The sequence below is a fragment of the Odocoileus virginianus genome, chromosome 14 (assembly GCF_023699985.2).
Source record: "Odocoileus virginianus isolate 20LAN1187 ecotype Illinois chromosome 14, Ovbor_1.2, whole genome shotgun sequence".
NCBI classification, from domain to species: domain Eukaryota; kingdom Metazoa; phylum Chordata; class Mammalia; order Artiodactyla; family Cervidae; genus Odocoileus; species Odocoileus virginianus.
Window position 1 is genome coordinate 5,789,220 of NC_069687.1, and position 16,760 is coordinate 5,805,979.

The window sequence follows — 16,760 nt, forward strand, 5'->3', positions numbered from 1 at the left end:
TGTTTCCATTACATTTCAGCAAGAAATGACAGTATACTTTAAATATAACTTTAATGTGTTAAAAGCGTTTGGGTGGCTTTATATGCCTGAGATGGGCTTCCCAGGTGACTGAGTTAGAGAATCAACCTGCAATCAGGAGATGCAGGAGGCTCAGGTTCAATCCCTGGTGTGGGAAGATCCCCTGCAGGAGGGCATGGCAACCCACTTCAGTATTCTTGCTTGGAAAATTTCATGGACAGAGAAGTCTGGCGGGCTACAGTACATGGGGTCGAAAAGAGTTGGACCCGACTGAAGCAACTGATCATGCATGCATATATGACTGAGATAACTTGAAATTAAGCAAACGTGCTAAATCCTATCTTTTTATTATAGCCTAAAAGACCCCAGTTCTTTTGGGGGGTATGGTAGAGGTACTTTATTTTTTTTTATTTCTTTAAATTTATTTGTTTTATGTGGGGGATAATTGCTTTACAATATCGTGTTGGTTTCTGTCATACATCAACATGAATCAGTCACAGGTACCCAGTTCTCATCATGGGAATTTTCTTTCTCAGTTTCAGGATGCTGCCTTTGCTTGCTGGCCTTGGGATGCAGGTTACATCAACTTTAAAGACAGTGTCCCATGTGGCAGTTGGGCCTTAATCTTCGTGGTGATGACCATTCGAGGCTGGGAAGGACTGACCTGGGTCATTCTCACTTTTCAGGGCATGCGGCTGGGTGCTTCAGAACAATGACTTCAAAGTTGACTGCATGCCTCCTCCATCCTCTATATCCCTCTGATAGAATGGGCCAGGAGGGAAGGGCAAATAAACAAACAACCTACTGTTGCCAGATTACGATCTCCTGCTGATGCTACCTATGCACATTAACCTATTTAATCATCAGGGCCCCAAGAGGCGGTGCGACCAAGGACATCCATTTACAATGAACTCCTGGGAGGTTAAGACACTAAAGGCTGCTCAAAGGGTCAGTGTTTGTCAATAGACACTACTGAGTCTATGTTTGCTTAACTCCGGAACCCATGAGCTTCGATGACCCCATCCCTCCTCTCCAAGATAACAGTTCCCAACCTCTGTGAGCCTGTCCTGCTCTGGCCAAAGCCTCCTCCAGATGCCCCAGGAGATGGCACATGGGCTTCTTCTCCCCCTGAGTTGTTCATGCCAGCTCTGCTGCTTGGACCATCCCTTCTTCCTGGGAATGCACATCCTCTAATCACCCTCATCTTTACTTTTATCACCTTCTCTTTCAGTCTTGCCTGGCCCTCTCAGAATAGCTCCACTCCCTCTGTCCCTTCCTTTCTATTTTTTATTCTTTCTTTAGGGCACTAATTTTCTGAAAGAGCATGATCAGCCCCAACAGTGACAAAATATAAGGATGGTGTTAATGAGATCATTATTGTATAAAAAATAATTCCTGGGTCAGTTTGATGTATGACTCCCCGTCTAGATGTCCCTGGAGGGCTCTAGACCAGGCTTTGGGGTAGGATGCTTAACAAGAACGTATTGAGGACAGAGAAATAAAGAAAGGAAGATAAATGAGGCTGTAGACATCATTTCCTCTCTGCACTCTTTGTCAACGCTTCTATTTTTTTTTCTCATCATCTCCCCATCTTCTGTCATCTTCTAACCATGCTCCTCCTCCCCCTCAGATACTGAAATTGAGAATATTCAAATCCCTTATATAAAATCAGCTAGTGCAGTGGGATCTCCATGTCAGCGGGGTCCAGGAGCAGAAACAAGAGGGAGACTGTACTGTCATCACCCTGCATTCATGAAAAATTTCCTTCTTTCCTTGGTTGTCAATGATTCTGTGCAAGTACTTTGCAAGAAATAATGGTTATATACACTACAGGCACAAATGTAATGGCTTGGTCATATTCCGACAAGACCAGGGTTTAGTCATATTGGGAAGGGGCACTATTCAGATATCTTGCACAAATGTTCCTTGATGGTCATTTTTCAGGGATTCCCTGATAGCTCAGTTGGTAAAGAATCCACCTGCAATGCAGGAGACCCCAGTTCGATTCCTGATTTGGGAAGACCTGCTGGCTTAGGAAATGGCCACCCACTCCAGTGTTCTTGCCATGAAATCCCATGAACAGAGGAGCCTGGCAGGTGACATCCATGGGGTCACAAAGAGTCAGACATGACTGAGCACCCAGCACTTAGGGGAGTATATGCTGACCTGGAAGTTCTCTCTAAACCATTCGAGGTGAACTGAGTGATTAAATATAATCAGGTGTCTTAGAACATGATGTTAAAAGAAACTTCATCCTATACCTTTTATAAGATCAATTGCTGAATTCTTCAGATTTTTAACTCCTGCCAAATTAACAAATCAGATTCTTTGCAAACAAAGGTGAGGAGCATTTTTCACTTATGATTTAGGTTGATATTACCAAATGCATGAGCATACAGACACAAAAAGAACTGCAACACAAGAAATGGGAATGAGTGCATAAACCCACAGAGTAATCAAGCCTCTAGGTTCACACGTGCCTTTCTGGAGAGGCCTCTACTGAACACGAACGTCCAAAGCATCAAGAAGAACCGTGACCAGTCTGTACCTCCGCTCGGGAGTGAGCGGGAATGATCAAACCTGTAATGATTACTCTGCCAGGGAAGTGTCACAAAGGGACTGTCACATGTAGTTGTCCCAGCTCACCATACGTTTATTCTCCCTGGAGAATCAGTGGACATCACGGGACATCTGGGCACACTCAGGGTGGAATGGTTAGCTGCAGCCTGAGGTTGACGTGGAAAAGGTCTCCCAATCACGTCTCCAGGTGAAATCAGTTTGTAAGACCCTTATGAAGAAAACCTCTGAAAAGAATTTTCAGAGTCAGGATTCTATGATTCTGGAAGGAGACTTCACTGAGTGAACATGAAGAACAGGCATAGGAAGAACCTATCTCTAAAGGACTTGGGAGTTTATTACTTGAATTGTGTACTTCCTAGAGAGACCTATGACTTCATTATTTGATTATACTTATACTTTAGGTCAACCAAATTAAATATTTACTTCCACATAAAATTTGTTGAATGAACCGTGTGCTTGGAACTTTATTATTAAAATTGTTATTTCACTTTTAAAATTATTTTTATTATTATTTCCTTTTTGGATCTTCACCTTTTATTTTGGTATCAGTTACAAGAAAAAAATTTTTATTTTCACATACTTTACATTAAATGGAACATTTTAAATGTTCCTATACCTCATAGTGGTTTTACTATTATTTTCCTACTCATGTTATGATATGACTTCAGAAAAGGGTTTTCAACCTGAAGTTCAAATGTCATATGGTTTGATTTTCAAATGTGTACTTTTGAAATGAATGTTTCATTTCATGAAATGTTTCATGAAACGTTAGGGGAAAATAGAACTTCCCTGGTGGCTCAGATGGTAAAGAATCTGCCTTCAATGCAGGAGACCCAGGCTCGATCCCTGAGTCAGAGAAGGGAATGGCAAGTATTCCTGGCAGGCTAGTCTATGGGATCACAAAGAGTCAGACACGACTGAGTGACTAACACTAATATTACTTGAATTAATTTCTATATAAATATTCCAACCTATTCCAATACTTTTTCTCTATGTTACATGCAGATCTTAAGCACACAATGCAATGAGGCTTGATCAATGTCTGCAACAATCAAGACAGATGTTTCTATCACCCCGAAAGTTCCCTTCCAACCCCTTTCTATCGATCCCCATCCATCTTGGGCAGCCACTGTTTTGATTTGTGTTATAAGACTTTACCTTTTCTTAAATTTCCACGCAGAATGGACTGAATTTGTGTGTGTGTCTGGTTTCTTCTTGCTTGTGGTTCTTGAGATTCATTCACGCTGTCAGTTCAGTTCAGTCGCTCAGTCGTGTCTGACTCTCTTCAACCCCATGGACTGCAGCACGCCAGGTTTCCCTGTCCATCACCAATTCCCAGAGCTTGCTCAAACTCATGTCCATTGAGTCGGTGATGTCATCCAACCATCTCATCCTCTGTCATTCCCTTCTCCTCCTGTCTTCAATCTTTCCCAGCATCGGGGTCTTTTCTAGTAAGTCAGTTCATCACATCAGGTGACCAAAGTATTGGAGTTTCAGCTTCAGCTTCAATCTTTGAAATGAATATTCAGCACTGATTTCCTTTAGGATTGACTGATTCATGCTGTGGTTTGTATCAATAATTCATTTTTTAAAATATCAATGAATTTTTAAAATATTTAAATCATTTTTTAAATATCAATGAATACTATTCCATTGTATTAATGTATCCTGGCAATTAAATTAATTTTTCATTTGATGAACAGGTAGATTTTTTCCAGTTTTTGCAACTTATAGGAAAAGTTATTATGAACAAGACTTTTAGGGGGTTATTACTTTTCTCACTGCTAAACAGTTAAGAGTGGGATCACTGGGTCACAAAGTTGGTGTAAGCTTATCAGAAACTCCAAACTGTTTTCCAAAGTAATATTTTATGAGAGTTTCAACAGCTCCAAGGCCACTCGATATCTGATGTTAGACTCTTTGACTTAACTCCTGGAAAGATGTGAAATGCTATTTTATTGCAGATGCAATTTGGGTTTCCCTCAGGACTGATAATGATGAACATTTTTTCATGTGCTTATTGATCTTTCCTGTGTCTTACTTGTGAAGCATCCCTCAAGTCTTTTGCCCATTTTTCCTTGCTTTGTTCTCTTCTTTATACTGAAATATAAGAAGGGTTTATAAATTCTGGGTGCAAGATGTTTTTCAAATATGCATATTCTATATATTTTCTCCCATCCTGTAGTTTGCTTTATTATTATTATCAATCATGACTTTGGGAAAAGAATTTCTAAAAATAACATCCAATGATCAATATTGTTCTTTTGTGCCGAGTGGCCTGAACATTGCTACCTACGCTGAAGATATGCTTTGATGTTTTCTTCTGACAAAACTATAGTTTTAACTTTTACATTTAGGGATTTGATCAGTTTAATTGAATTTTGGTGTGGCATTTGTTATGTGTTTCTGATGAAAAGAATATTTTAACATTAAAAAAATGTCCATTACTACTTCTAACAATACTCTTAATCTTGAATTGTACTTTGTCTCATATTAATATAAAATCATCAGCTTCCTCATTCTTATTTTTGCATGGTATATATTTTTCTCCCCTTTTATGTTTCTTCAACTGTGATTTTATTTAAGTGATTTTTCCTTCAGCGTATATTTGCCTCTTGCTTTTTTATCTTGTCTTCCAATCTCCACCTTTTAATTGAAGTGTTTAGTCTATTTTTAAGGTAACAGTTGATATGTTGCTGTTGTTTAGCTACTAAGTCATTATAGACTCTTTGTGACTGACTCTTTATGAATTGCATCATACCAGGCTTCCCTGTCCTTTATGGAGTTTGCCCAAACTTATGTCCATTGAATCAGTTATGTCATCCAAACATCTCATCCTCTGTCACCCTCTTCTCCTGTCCCCAGTCTTTCCCAGCATCAGGATCTTTTTTAATGAGTCAACCCTTGAATCAGGTGGACAGAGTGTTGGAATTTCAGCTTCAGGATCAGTCCTTCCAACGAATATTCAGGGTTGATTTCTTTTACAATTGACTGGCTTGATCTGTTTGCAGTCCAAGAGACTCTAGAGTCTTCTCCAACACCACAATTTGAAAGCCTCAGTTCTTCAGAACCCAGCCTTTTTCATGGTCTTTATACCTTCTTTATACCATGACTACTGGAAAAACCATAGCTTTGACTAGATGGACCTTTGCTGGCAAAGTGATGTCTCTGCCTATTAATACATTGTCTATGTTTGTCATAAATTTTCTTCCAAGCAGCAAGTGTCTTCTAATTTCATAGCTGCAGTCAACATCTACAGTAATTTTGGAGTTCAAGAAAATAAAGTCTCTCACTGTTTCCATTGTTTCCCCATCTATTTGCCTTGAAGTGATGGGACTAGATAACATGATCTTAGTTTTTTGAACGTTGAGTTTTAAGCCAGTTCTTTCACTCTCTTCTTTCACCCTCATCAAGAATCTCTTTAGTTCTACCACCTCATAATCTATTTTCTTTTTATCTCACCAGGCTTTGATTCCTGTGTTCTTCTCTTCCAGCCTTCTTTGGCTGTTAGAATTAATCATTTGCCATAGGAATTCTCATTCAACACATCTATTGGCTTTTTGGTTATACCTTGTAATTTTTTAAGTGGCTATTCTAAGAATCAAACTATGCATTTTTTATTTATCACTGTCTTTTTAAACCTAATAGTATTACTTCACATAAAATTTAAAACCTTGCAAAGTACAATTTAACCTATCCACCTGTATTTTGCTACGGTCATAGTTTAATTTACCCACCTATTTTTTTATTATTCTGATACATTTTATAAAGTATGTGCTATGAACTCCACATTTTAATATAATCCCTTATACTTTAAATATTAATATTCTTTAAGATAAATTAAGATCTCCATTTCCATCTAATGGCATTTTTCTCCAGCTTGAAAAGCTTCCTTTATTATTATTTACAGTGCAGTTCTGCTGGAATTTAATTTTTTCCAATTTTATCTACCTTAAAAGTATTTTGAATTTGTGTTTTGCTCTATATAAAATTTTCAGTTTGTGTGTGCGTATGTGCATATAGTTAAAGGTGTTCATTACTTTTTGCAGAAGGTTGTTCTAATATAGACTTTCTTCCTTTGCATAAATCAGGAATTTCAGACCATTACTTTTAAATACAACTCAAAATAGTGTCAAAGAACCTTTACCATTTCCCAAATTTGTGTACAGTGTATACTAAGCACATAGCAAAAGCAGATTTAAATATAATTTTAAGGTTAAGGCACACTTAAAATTCATTAAATAGATCCAATTATAATTACAACAATTTCTTAAAAGGTTGTTGTAATTACCCCTTACGCTAACATTGATATCTAGGTAATGACAATTCTTGTCAATAATGATACTGGTTTAAATTATTCTTCCCCAAAATTCCAGAATTTTAAAAGGAATCCTTGGGTCGATTGGAAAGGCTGCCAACAGAGAAAATCCAATTCATAAATACAAACTATTATTAAGCATCTCATAACATCATTGATTTTGTTATAACTGAATCAAATGATTTATCTTGATTCTTTTTGTGTGAAAGAGAAAATTTTAAATTATCATAATATAAAATATATGTGATCACTATTATTTATGCATTTTTGTTTAGTACCATTTGTGTCTTGATTCTAAAAACTCTGAGGTTGAAAGAGATGCTTCAAACTCCCTAAAAGAAAAAGTTTAGAAAATATTTTTAAATAGTTTAAAATACTTTAAAAATAATGTTATATATATTATATCTGTATAATGGAACAATCCCATGAAAATATGTCAAGTTTTGCTGGTAGGTTAAAGTGTACAGTAAGGTTTAAATTTTTACCATTTTCTAAATATAAATTGCAATAAAATTAAAGCTGTTGCCAGTTGACTGTTGTAGATTCTAAAGAATGCATTAAATGTCATACTATTAGAATCATAATTTTAACACAAAAGCACTTAGCATGAATGCTAATTATTTTTTGCTCATTTGTGGTATTCTTGTTTATTAGGGTTTGGTCCAAGTTTATTGATACATTGGAATCAGAGAATCAGAAGTCATCTTTCATAACAACCCATCACAGATCTTGTGCTTCCCAATCACCAATTCTCTAGACAAACTGTTATAGTTTAATTAATTTCCATACAAGAAAAGTTCTGCTTGATACTGAGCCAAAATATATCTTACATTAATTTCAATTTATTTTAAAAAATTGTATCCCATCACAGATTATCAAATAAATTGCTTTCATATCTTAGCCCAGAGCTCAGAGGCAGTTCCTAATGTATACCCATTATATGAATAAATCATATAACCACAAGCCTGAAAATATTTCAGAACAGCTCTTTAATTTTGCAAATAAGAAACCAAGAAGTTTTATTTTCCCCTATGCTATTGTACATGCTATTGTAACCCCAGAAGAATGAGGAAAGATACCACCAAGAACAAGAGCATTGATTGTTTTTTTTTTTTACTATTAAAACCCTTGGCTTTTTAGCAAGGCTGTAACTGCAAAAAGAGATTGTCATGAGAGAAAAGAATACTGTGAATTTCCCACATCCCCTGCATGGACACTGCAGCTCGTGAACTCCACCACTACTTTCGTGGTCTTCCTTAGCAACCCACACTGATTTTGTTCGGGGAGTACCTACTCTGGGAAGGTAGGTTCCAGGGAGTGTCACTGCGTTCTCACCTCCCTTCCTGGGATTTATTTGGAGATGAGCATATGGCCCTGTTCTGGCAGATGGATGTCAGGAGAACTCTGATCTGTAAGCAGGGGTCAGATTTCTCAACTGGGTGGAAGAGAAGACATTCCAGGAGAAAATCCACTTGTGCCCGTTCCCTTCCTACTCAGCACTGTGCCCTGTGAGGGTCTAACACCTCTAGCTGCAGTGGCTAACTTGTACCCAGAAGGTGACAAGCTGAGCAGAAATAGGATGCCCAGGAGGGCACACAAGGAGACCGGTGGCTCTGATGACCTCGAGGAGCCACTCCCTGCCTCCAGACTTCTCACTGGGTGAGGTACAGTCCCAGGTCTCCCGCATTGCAGGCAGATTCTTCACCATCTGAGCCACCGGGGAAAGAGTTAATCTACTACACCCCAATACAAAATAAAACTTAAAATTTTTTTTTTAAAAGAATCAGTATGGCATGGGTCTGTGCATGCTAAGTTACTTCAGTTATGCCCAACTCTTTGCAACTCCATGGACCGTATAGCCCGCCGGGCTCCTCTGTCCATGGGATTCTGCAGGCAAGAATACTGGAGCGGGTTGCCATGCCCTCCTCCAGGGGATCTTTCCCACCCAGGGCTCGAACCCGTGTCTCTTCTGTCTCCTGCATTGGGAGGGGGGTTCTTTACCACTTAGTCCTGCATGAGTATCACCCCTCAAAGTGTGTGCTCACTGCCCTGTGCTCACCTAGGGATGACTGCATCAGAGTAACGGCAACAGTGACAGGTGAAGAGACAAAAGGAGAATAGATTCAGATTGTAAACACCACCCCACCCCACTCCAGTATTCTTGCCTGGAGAATCCTATGGACAAAGGAGCCTGGTAGGCTACAGTCCATGGGTTTGCAAGAGTCAGCATGACTTAGCAACTAAACCACCACCCCATCCCACATGAGGATGTCTCTGAACTTCAAGGTGCCCAGAGGCAGCTAAAGTGAGAGCTGCCCATTGTCTGTGGCTCTAACAAGGTCCCAGGGGTGGTCACCTAGCCAGGGGACATGGCCAGGACTCGGTGAGAGATGATGAAAGTTCTGCTCAGCCTAGAGTACCACAGGATCCTGACCAGGCTGACCACAAGTCACACCCTCCAGTAGCAAATACCAGTGGAGTGCCCAGGGCTAGCGGAGTGCCCAGAGCTGGCACAGGGATCGGAATAACAGAAGCCTTTACGTGGATCCACCAGCTCAGAGCTCGGGTTACCTGAAGGGGCCTTTCAGTTAAAAAGCCAGACAGAGACTGCACTGCACTCAAATTACTTTCTCTGCTCTCTGCCCAGCAGGGATGGAACAAGTGGAAGAGCTCAGAGGAAAGCTAACAGGGAAACAAAACGAGATTCTCTGCACACCTGAGTGTCAGGGGAGCAGCTGTTGGTGATCCTCTGCCCCACTGAAGCACCTCTTCTCCAGGTTAAATCCTCTCTGGAAGGCTCCACAGGAAACAGAGCAGTGGGGTTCTGACCCCCAGGCTCTGCACTAGGTACCAGCTTTGATAGAATCTTAGTTTCTCTACATTATTTTCTAAAATTTAGTTTCAAAAACTAAGTGTATACTTTCCATCATTAAGTCTAGATTTCTTGTATGCTCATCAATAAATTAAAATTAGCTACATTATCTCTAGTTTCTGTGTTCCACTATTATTTAATTGAAATCTATATCCCACCTATTTCCAAAATAGTTGGAATTAATTTTAAATGAAGCCTTACTTTAAAAAAAAGGGGGGGGAGGGGGCTTCCCTGATAGTTCAGCTGGTAAAGAATCAGATTGCAATGTGGGAGACCCTGGATCGATTTCTGGGTTGGGAAGATCCCCCGGAGAAGGAAACAGCTACCCATTCCAGTATTATGACCTGGAGAATTTTATGGACTGAATAGTCCATGGGGTCACAAAGAGTCAGACATGACTGAGCCACTTTCACTTCATTTGGTTCAGTTGCTCAGTCATGTCCAACTGTCTGCTTCCCCGTGGACTGCTGCACACCAGGCTTCCCTGTCCATCACCAAATCCCGGAGCTTGTTCAGACTCATGTCCATGCGAGTCGGTGATGCCATCCAACCATCCCATTCTCTGTCCTCCCCTCACTTTACTTAAAATAGAACCATCAGGGGACTGCAACTAATCCGGTAATCCATCTTGGGGAGGTGGGGCAGGGTTCAATTAATTATCAGTCAATTAAGAAATAGAAAAGCTCCCAGCTGGTTAAGACAAACAGGGCAACTCAAGGGATTACAGGATTACACATGTATTAGGGTAAAAATAAAAATAATAAATAAAACAAGATTATGACTGTGGATCATCCAGCTGTCTGAACAGCTTAAGCAGATGTGGTCCTGTCCCTGAAAGTCTTATAAAGTGTGATTGTGTGAGACTTTATCTATGACTCCTGAGCCAATGATCAAAAAGAAGATAAATGAGCAAAAATAATCATGTTTTCAATGCTTAAAAATCATTAAACATTCCTACAGTTTATTCTCCCAACAATCAGTAGGTTAACAGTTTAGAGGAGCCAGTTGCTGTTGAGTTGTTCAACTCTTTGTGACAGTGAAGCCGGTACTCACCCCTATTTTTGAATGTATCTATGTTGGATAATACACCCACCCAAAGGTTCAGCTTTTCTTCATGCAATTCATGCATATGTTTATTTTCTCTTTAGTACCCAGAGCCCATTCTTAAACCCAGGGCTCTGAAAGGAGTCTGTATACCAGCCTAAGTGCAAAACTCATCATGGGAAGTCCATCCTGTGTTTTTGTTTATAGGTGATTTGCTGAAACACTAAATAGACTGAAAAGAAGAAGAAAGCTGAATGTTAGTTGGGTCAAGAATACTTTACTCACAGGAAGGAAAAACATTCTGGGAGAATCCAAGTCAGAGAAGACATCCAACTGGCAATGTGGGAATCATTGGAGTAATCTGATTTTGTTCCATGTTCACACTTGTGATTCCTATTACCGTGCTTCACGACTCTTTTAGCTCTTAAGTTTTCCTACAATGTTCCATTGCTGTTGTTTAGTTGCTAAGTCATGTCCTGCTCTTTTGTGACTCCATGGACTGTGGCCCTCTAGAGTCCTCTTCCATGGGACTTTTCAAGCAGGAATAATGCCTGGTTGCCATTTCCTCCTCCAGGGGATCTTCCTGACCCAGGGATCAAATCCATGTCTCCTGCATTGGCAGGCAGATTTTTTTGCCCTGAGCCACCAGGGAAGCCTGTAACATACCTTTAAAAGAGGGTAAAAAAGGCTGTTGGATATTCTTCTATGCCATTAACACGGGCTTAGCAAAAGGGACTTGTAACTTAGATTTGTAAAATTCTTTCCTGAACAGACATTACATTCATGTTTGCAAATTTAAAAAGACTAAATATAAGTATGTATTTTTGTCTTGCAAACGTAGCACTGTGACTGGATGTGTGTGTGTGTGTGTGTGTGTGTGTGTGTTCAGTCACTTGGTCATGTCCAACTCTTTTTGACCCCATGGACTGCAGCCTGTCAAACTCTTCTATCCATAGATTTTTCCAGGCAAGAATCATAGAGTGGGTTGCCATTTCGTTCTCCAGGGGATCTTCCCAACCCAGAGATTGAACCTATGTCTCTTGAGTCTCCTGCATTGCCAGGAGGATTCTTTACCACTGAACTGCCTGGGAGCCCATCACTGTGACTGGATACCTAACTGCAAACTATATGTCTTAAGAGAAAATATACAGTGTGTGTTCTCATTAGAGCGCAAGTAAAGTGTGCATAAATTTGAATCAACATTGAGCTAATTTCAAGCTTGATATTTATTCTCTATATTTTAGTCCAGGTATTTTACTAGTAATTAAAATCTTTAAAATTTTCTAAGTGCTTTTTAAGAGAAGCCCTCCACTTGTTGATTTCCTTTAATATTCATTTGAAGGACTGAGGCTGCAATACTTTGACCACCTCATGTGAAGAGTTGACTCATTGAAAAAGACCCTGATGCTGGGAAAGACTGAAGGCAGGAGGAGAAGGGGACGACATAGGATGAGATGGTTGGGTGGCATCACTGACTCAATGGACATGAGTTTGAGCAAACTCTGGGAAATGGCAAAGGGCAAGGAAGTCTGGTATGCTCTAGTCCATGGGGTTGCAAAGAGTTGGACACGACTTAGCAACTGAACAAAAACTCCACTTGTTTGCTCTTGGGAAAAATATGTTTATAAGTAAAGAGCAGGTCTACCGCAGTAGGGAAGATAGATGTGTGTGTGTGTGTGTGTGTGTGTGTGTGTGTGTGTGTGTTATTAGATCTGTAATGCAATAATGAGTGTCTAGGTTTAAGATTGCTTTTTTTATTCTCTGGCTTGCTGAGCTGGAAAAAGTCTTCAGCAGTTCCCAGGAGCAATGTAAATGCGGCTTGTCTAGATAGAGTTGGCACTTAACCACATCAGGCCATTTGGAGGTTATTTAATCTAGGGCAACTGGCCCCACGAACCCAGCCACCCTCCCACACCACTGCTCCAGGAGCCACCTGGTACTGAAGGGGGAGCTGAGACAGTTGCATCTCAGGTGCTCATGGGAGAGAATGCAGATTCTGTCCACAAGGTCAATTGAGTCTCCTTTTGAACTATCATGTATAACTCTGACAGTATTTAACTCGTTTTATTTTAAAATGTGTTTGTATATTTAGCATTCTATTTTTTTTTAGAAAAAGCCCAGTGTTTAGGATGCTTTTATAATAATGAACTACAAAATAAGCCTGAATGCTAGTCATTCATCACACTGGATTACTAAAACAATAAAAAAGATCATTTCAGAAATTCTTTTACTTAACCTTCTAATACCAAAAATATTGTTTGATTAGAGTGCCTTTCTGTTTTAGGAAAGTAATCAGGGTTGATGTGGCCTTACAGCCAGCCCATGGAGAGTGGCTGGCACAGGTATATAGAGCAGATTCCCAAGTGAGAAGATGAGCATCCGTTTTCCAGGTAAGGGAAGTGGAGGGTGGGTGGATGGATGTGTTCTAAAAAGTAAACGGAGGCACATTAAAACATTTTAAGTGATTTTTTTTTGAGCAGACAGGGGTTCTAATCAGACAGTGACAAACCCAAAGTGGATGGGAGTTTTCACCAACAGGGGAGTTGAGGTTCTACTGACCTAGGGTGGGGTTTTCACAGAGGACACAGAAGCGAAGCAAAGCAATCATTTGACTGGCTAGAGCTTCAAGGGTTATCTTATTTGAGAAAGCTTGATTGGCTGTGAGTGACTGGTAGTGACTGGTAGTTCATGGAGTTATGAAATGCCGGGCTGGATGAAGCACAAGCTGGAATCAAGATTGGTGGGAGAAACATCAATAACCTCAGATATGCAGATGACACCACCCTTATGGCAGAAAATGAAGAGGAACTAAAGAACCTCTTGGTAAAAGTGAAAGAGAGTGAAAAAGTTGGCTTAAACTCAACATTCAGAAAACTAAGATCATGGCATCTGATCCCATCACTTCATGGCAAATAGGTGGGGAAACAATGGAAACAGTGATGGACTTTGTTTTCCTGGGCTCCAAAATCACTGCAGATGGTAACTGCAGCCATGAAATTAAAAGACATTTGTTCCTTGGAGGAAAAGCTATGACCAACCTAGATAGCATATTAAAAAGTAGAGACATTACTTTGCCAACAAAGATCTGTCTAGTCAAAGCTATGGTTTTTCCAGTAGTCATGTATAGATGAGAGAGTTGGACTATAAAGAAAGCTGAGCACCAAATAATTGATGCTTTTGAACTGTAGTGTTGGAGAAGACTCTTGAGTCCCTTGGACTGCGAAGATATTCAACCTGTCAATCCTAAAAGAAATCAGTCCTGAATATTTGTTGGAAGGACTGATGCCGAAGCTGAAGTTCCACTACTTTGGCCACCTGATGCAAAGAACTGAGTCATTGGAAAAGAGCCTGATACTGGGAAAGACTGAAGGCAGGAGGAGAGGGGACGACAGAGGATGAGATGGTTGGATGGCATCACCAACGTGATGGACATGAGTTTGAGCAAGGTTTGGGAGTTGGTGATGGACAGGGAAGTCTGGCATGCTGCAGTTCATGGGGTCACAAAGAGTCGGACACGACTGAGAGATTGAATAAACTGATTGGTAGTTCTTAAGTGTCACTTCCTCAGTTTGCAAGGCATCGACTCTAGCTTAGGTTTTGGTTTGCTTAGGTAGGGAATGCAGGCATTAGAGCCACCTCTCTCCAATGGCTTCCCTTTAAAATAATAGTGCAGAGAGAAAGGGTGCCATCCAGGCAGGAAGAAGCAAGCAAATAGGTTCAGATGTGAGGCTGGGGGGTGGCGACCTCCAGGCTTCCTACAGCTCACGTTACCTAGAGCCTAAATCAGGGCATACGAAGGCATCAAGAGACTGAGCAGGGCTGTTCCAAGAGACCTGGTGTTTCACAGGAGAAGGTAGTTTTCCTGCGTAGGTAATGGGGCAGGACGCTGCCAGGTTTCTGTCCCAGGTCGGACACTGAGGGGATGGATCTGAGCTGGCAGCAAGGCAGGGAAGCAACCCTGAAGACTTGGCTGAAATAAGAAAGAGGGACAGAGGAGGACAAGGAGGCGTGAGAAGGGGCCACGATAAAGGTGGAGAGGCGCTGGTTATTGGCATGTGGACAGGTCTGAGCACAGGAGTGGAGGATGTGTCCGCGTCCCGGCTCATCCACGTCACAGACGGTCCTGGGGGCTGCGGTCCAGAGGGTCACAAAGAGGCTGGACACGGCTGAGTGACTCAGCACGCAACAAGCAGGCATGGGAGGGCAGGAGGCTTGGCAGGTGTGTTTTTGAGTCCAGTGTGGGACCTGCCACCTGTGATCGGGACACTATTGAAAAGGAAAGTGCCTAACTTAGGTGTGAAGATCTGTCTATCACACACTGCAACACTCAACCATACTGCTTGAACAGTTTGCTTGGGATTCTTTTTGAAACCTTCCACTCAAGAGTAAAATGTCCTGAATTTGTAATAAGGAACTCCATCCACGAGGATCATACTACTTGGAATCAGATTTACAGAAGTATATAATTTTTGTCAAAAATGCTAGCAGTAACAAAATACAACAAGGCTATTCCAAGTTGGTGTCTTCATCTTCCTTCCCTTAATCTGGGTATTGCTGCTTGGTCATTAAAGTGACCACGCGTGCAGGTGACCCACTTCACTCCGTCCTACCTCTGCTTCCTGGCCGTTGAGTTCTCAGCCCTGGTGAAGCTACAGAAAGGATGAGGTTTTAAATGGACGTAAACCCTTGCCTGGAATTGTTTTGCCTCTGGTGTGACTGGGGGCTACAGCATCAGACTCTGTTTTCTCTCGAGAAAAACTAACCCCAGTGGTACATTCTCTGCACATTTTTTGTTTTCCTGGACATGTTTATTTTATGGTTATTTTTTAGGGTTATTTTTCAGTTTCTCAGCTCATATACACAATGAGCTTTTGCTCTCTAGGGTGAATAGAACTAGTTCATATTGTAGGAAAATCTTGCCATTTTAGGACCTGAAAACATCCTGAGTTTTTTAAAAAAATGTAATGTCAATAGCAGACATTTATACATGTATAACCTTTTCAAGACCTGGGTAGAATTTCTATCAAATCAAGTTCTGATTAAAGACTAGTAGTATTATCTGCCGATTGTACTTTTTTTTTTTTTACAGAATAAAATCACTTCATATCTTCATTCTTTCATCAATTCATTCATTCACCAAGTAAATATTTATTAAGCATTTACTATGTGTTTTGCAAATTTAAGGTAATAGAGATATAACAGTGAACAAAAGAAACAAAATCTCCTTCCCTTAATTAATTGATCTTCAAGTGAGGGTATTCTCCCCCTGGTGGCTCAGATGGTAAAGAATCTTCCTGCAAGGCAGGAGACCTGGGTTTGATCCCTGGGTCAGGAAGATCCCTGGAGAAGGGAATAGCAATCCACTCCAGTATTCTTGCCTGAAAAATTCCATGCACAGAGGAATTTGGTGGGCTACAGTCCATGGGGTCAAACAGTTGGACACGATTGAGCGGCTAACACACACTAGAAGGCCATATTAAGATGAAAAAAAGATTTGGTGTTTACTCACTGCCGTGACACACACTGAAACCTCCTCACACCTGCCTCCACCTAAGGAAACAGTTGCTGTTACTCAGTCACCCAGCCGTGTCCGACTCTTTGCGACCCCATGGACTGCAGCACGCCAGGCCTCCCTGTCCTTCACCACCTCCCGGAGTTTGCCCAAGTTCATGTTCATTGCATCGGTGATGCCGTCCAGCCATCTCATCCTCTGATTCCCTCTTCTCCTTCTGCCCTCAATCTTTCCCAGCATCAGGGACTTTACCAATGATGCCGCATCCAATGATGCTGACGCAACTATGAGCCATGCCACGCAGGGTCATCCAATATGGACGGGTCATAGCAGAGAGTTCTGACAAAATGTGATCGACTGGAGGAGGGAATGGCAAACCACCCCAGTATACTTGCCGTGAGAACCTCATGAACTGT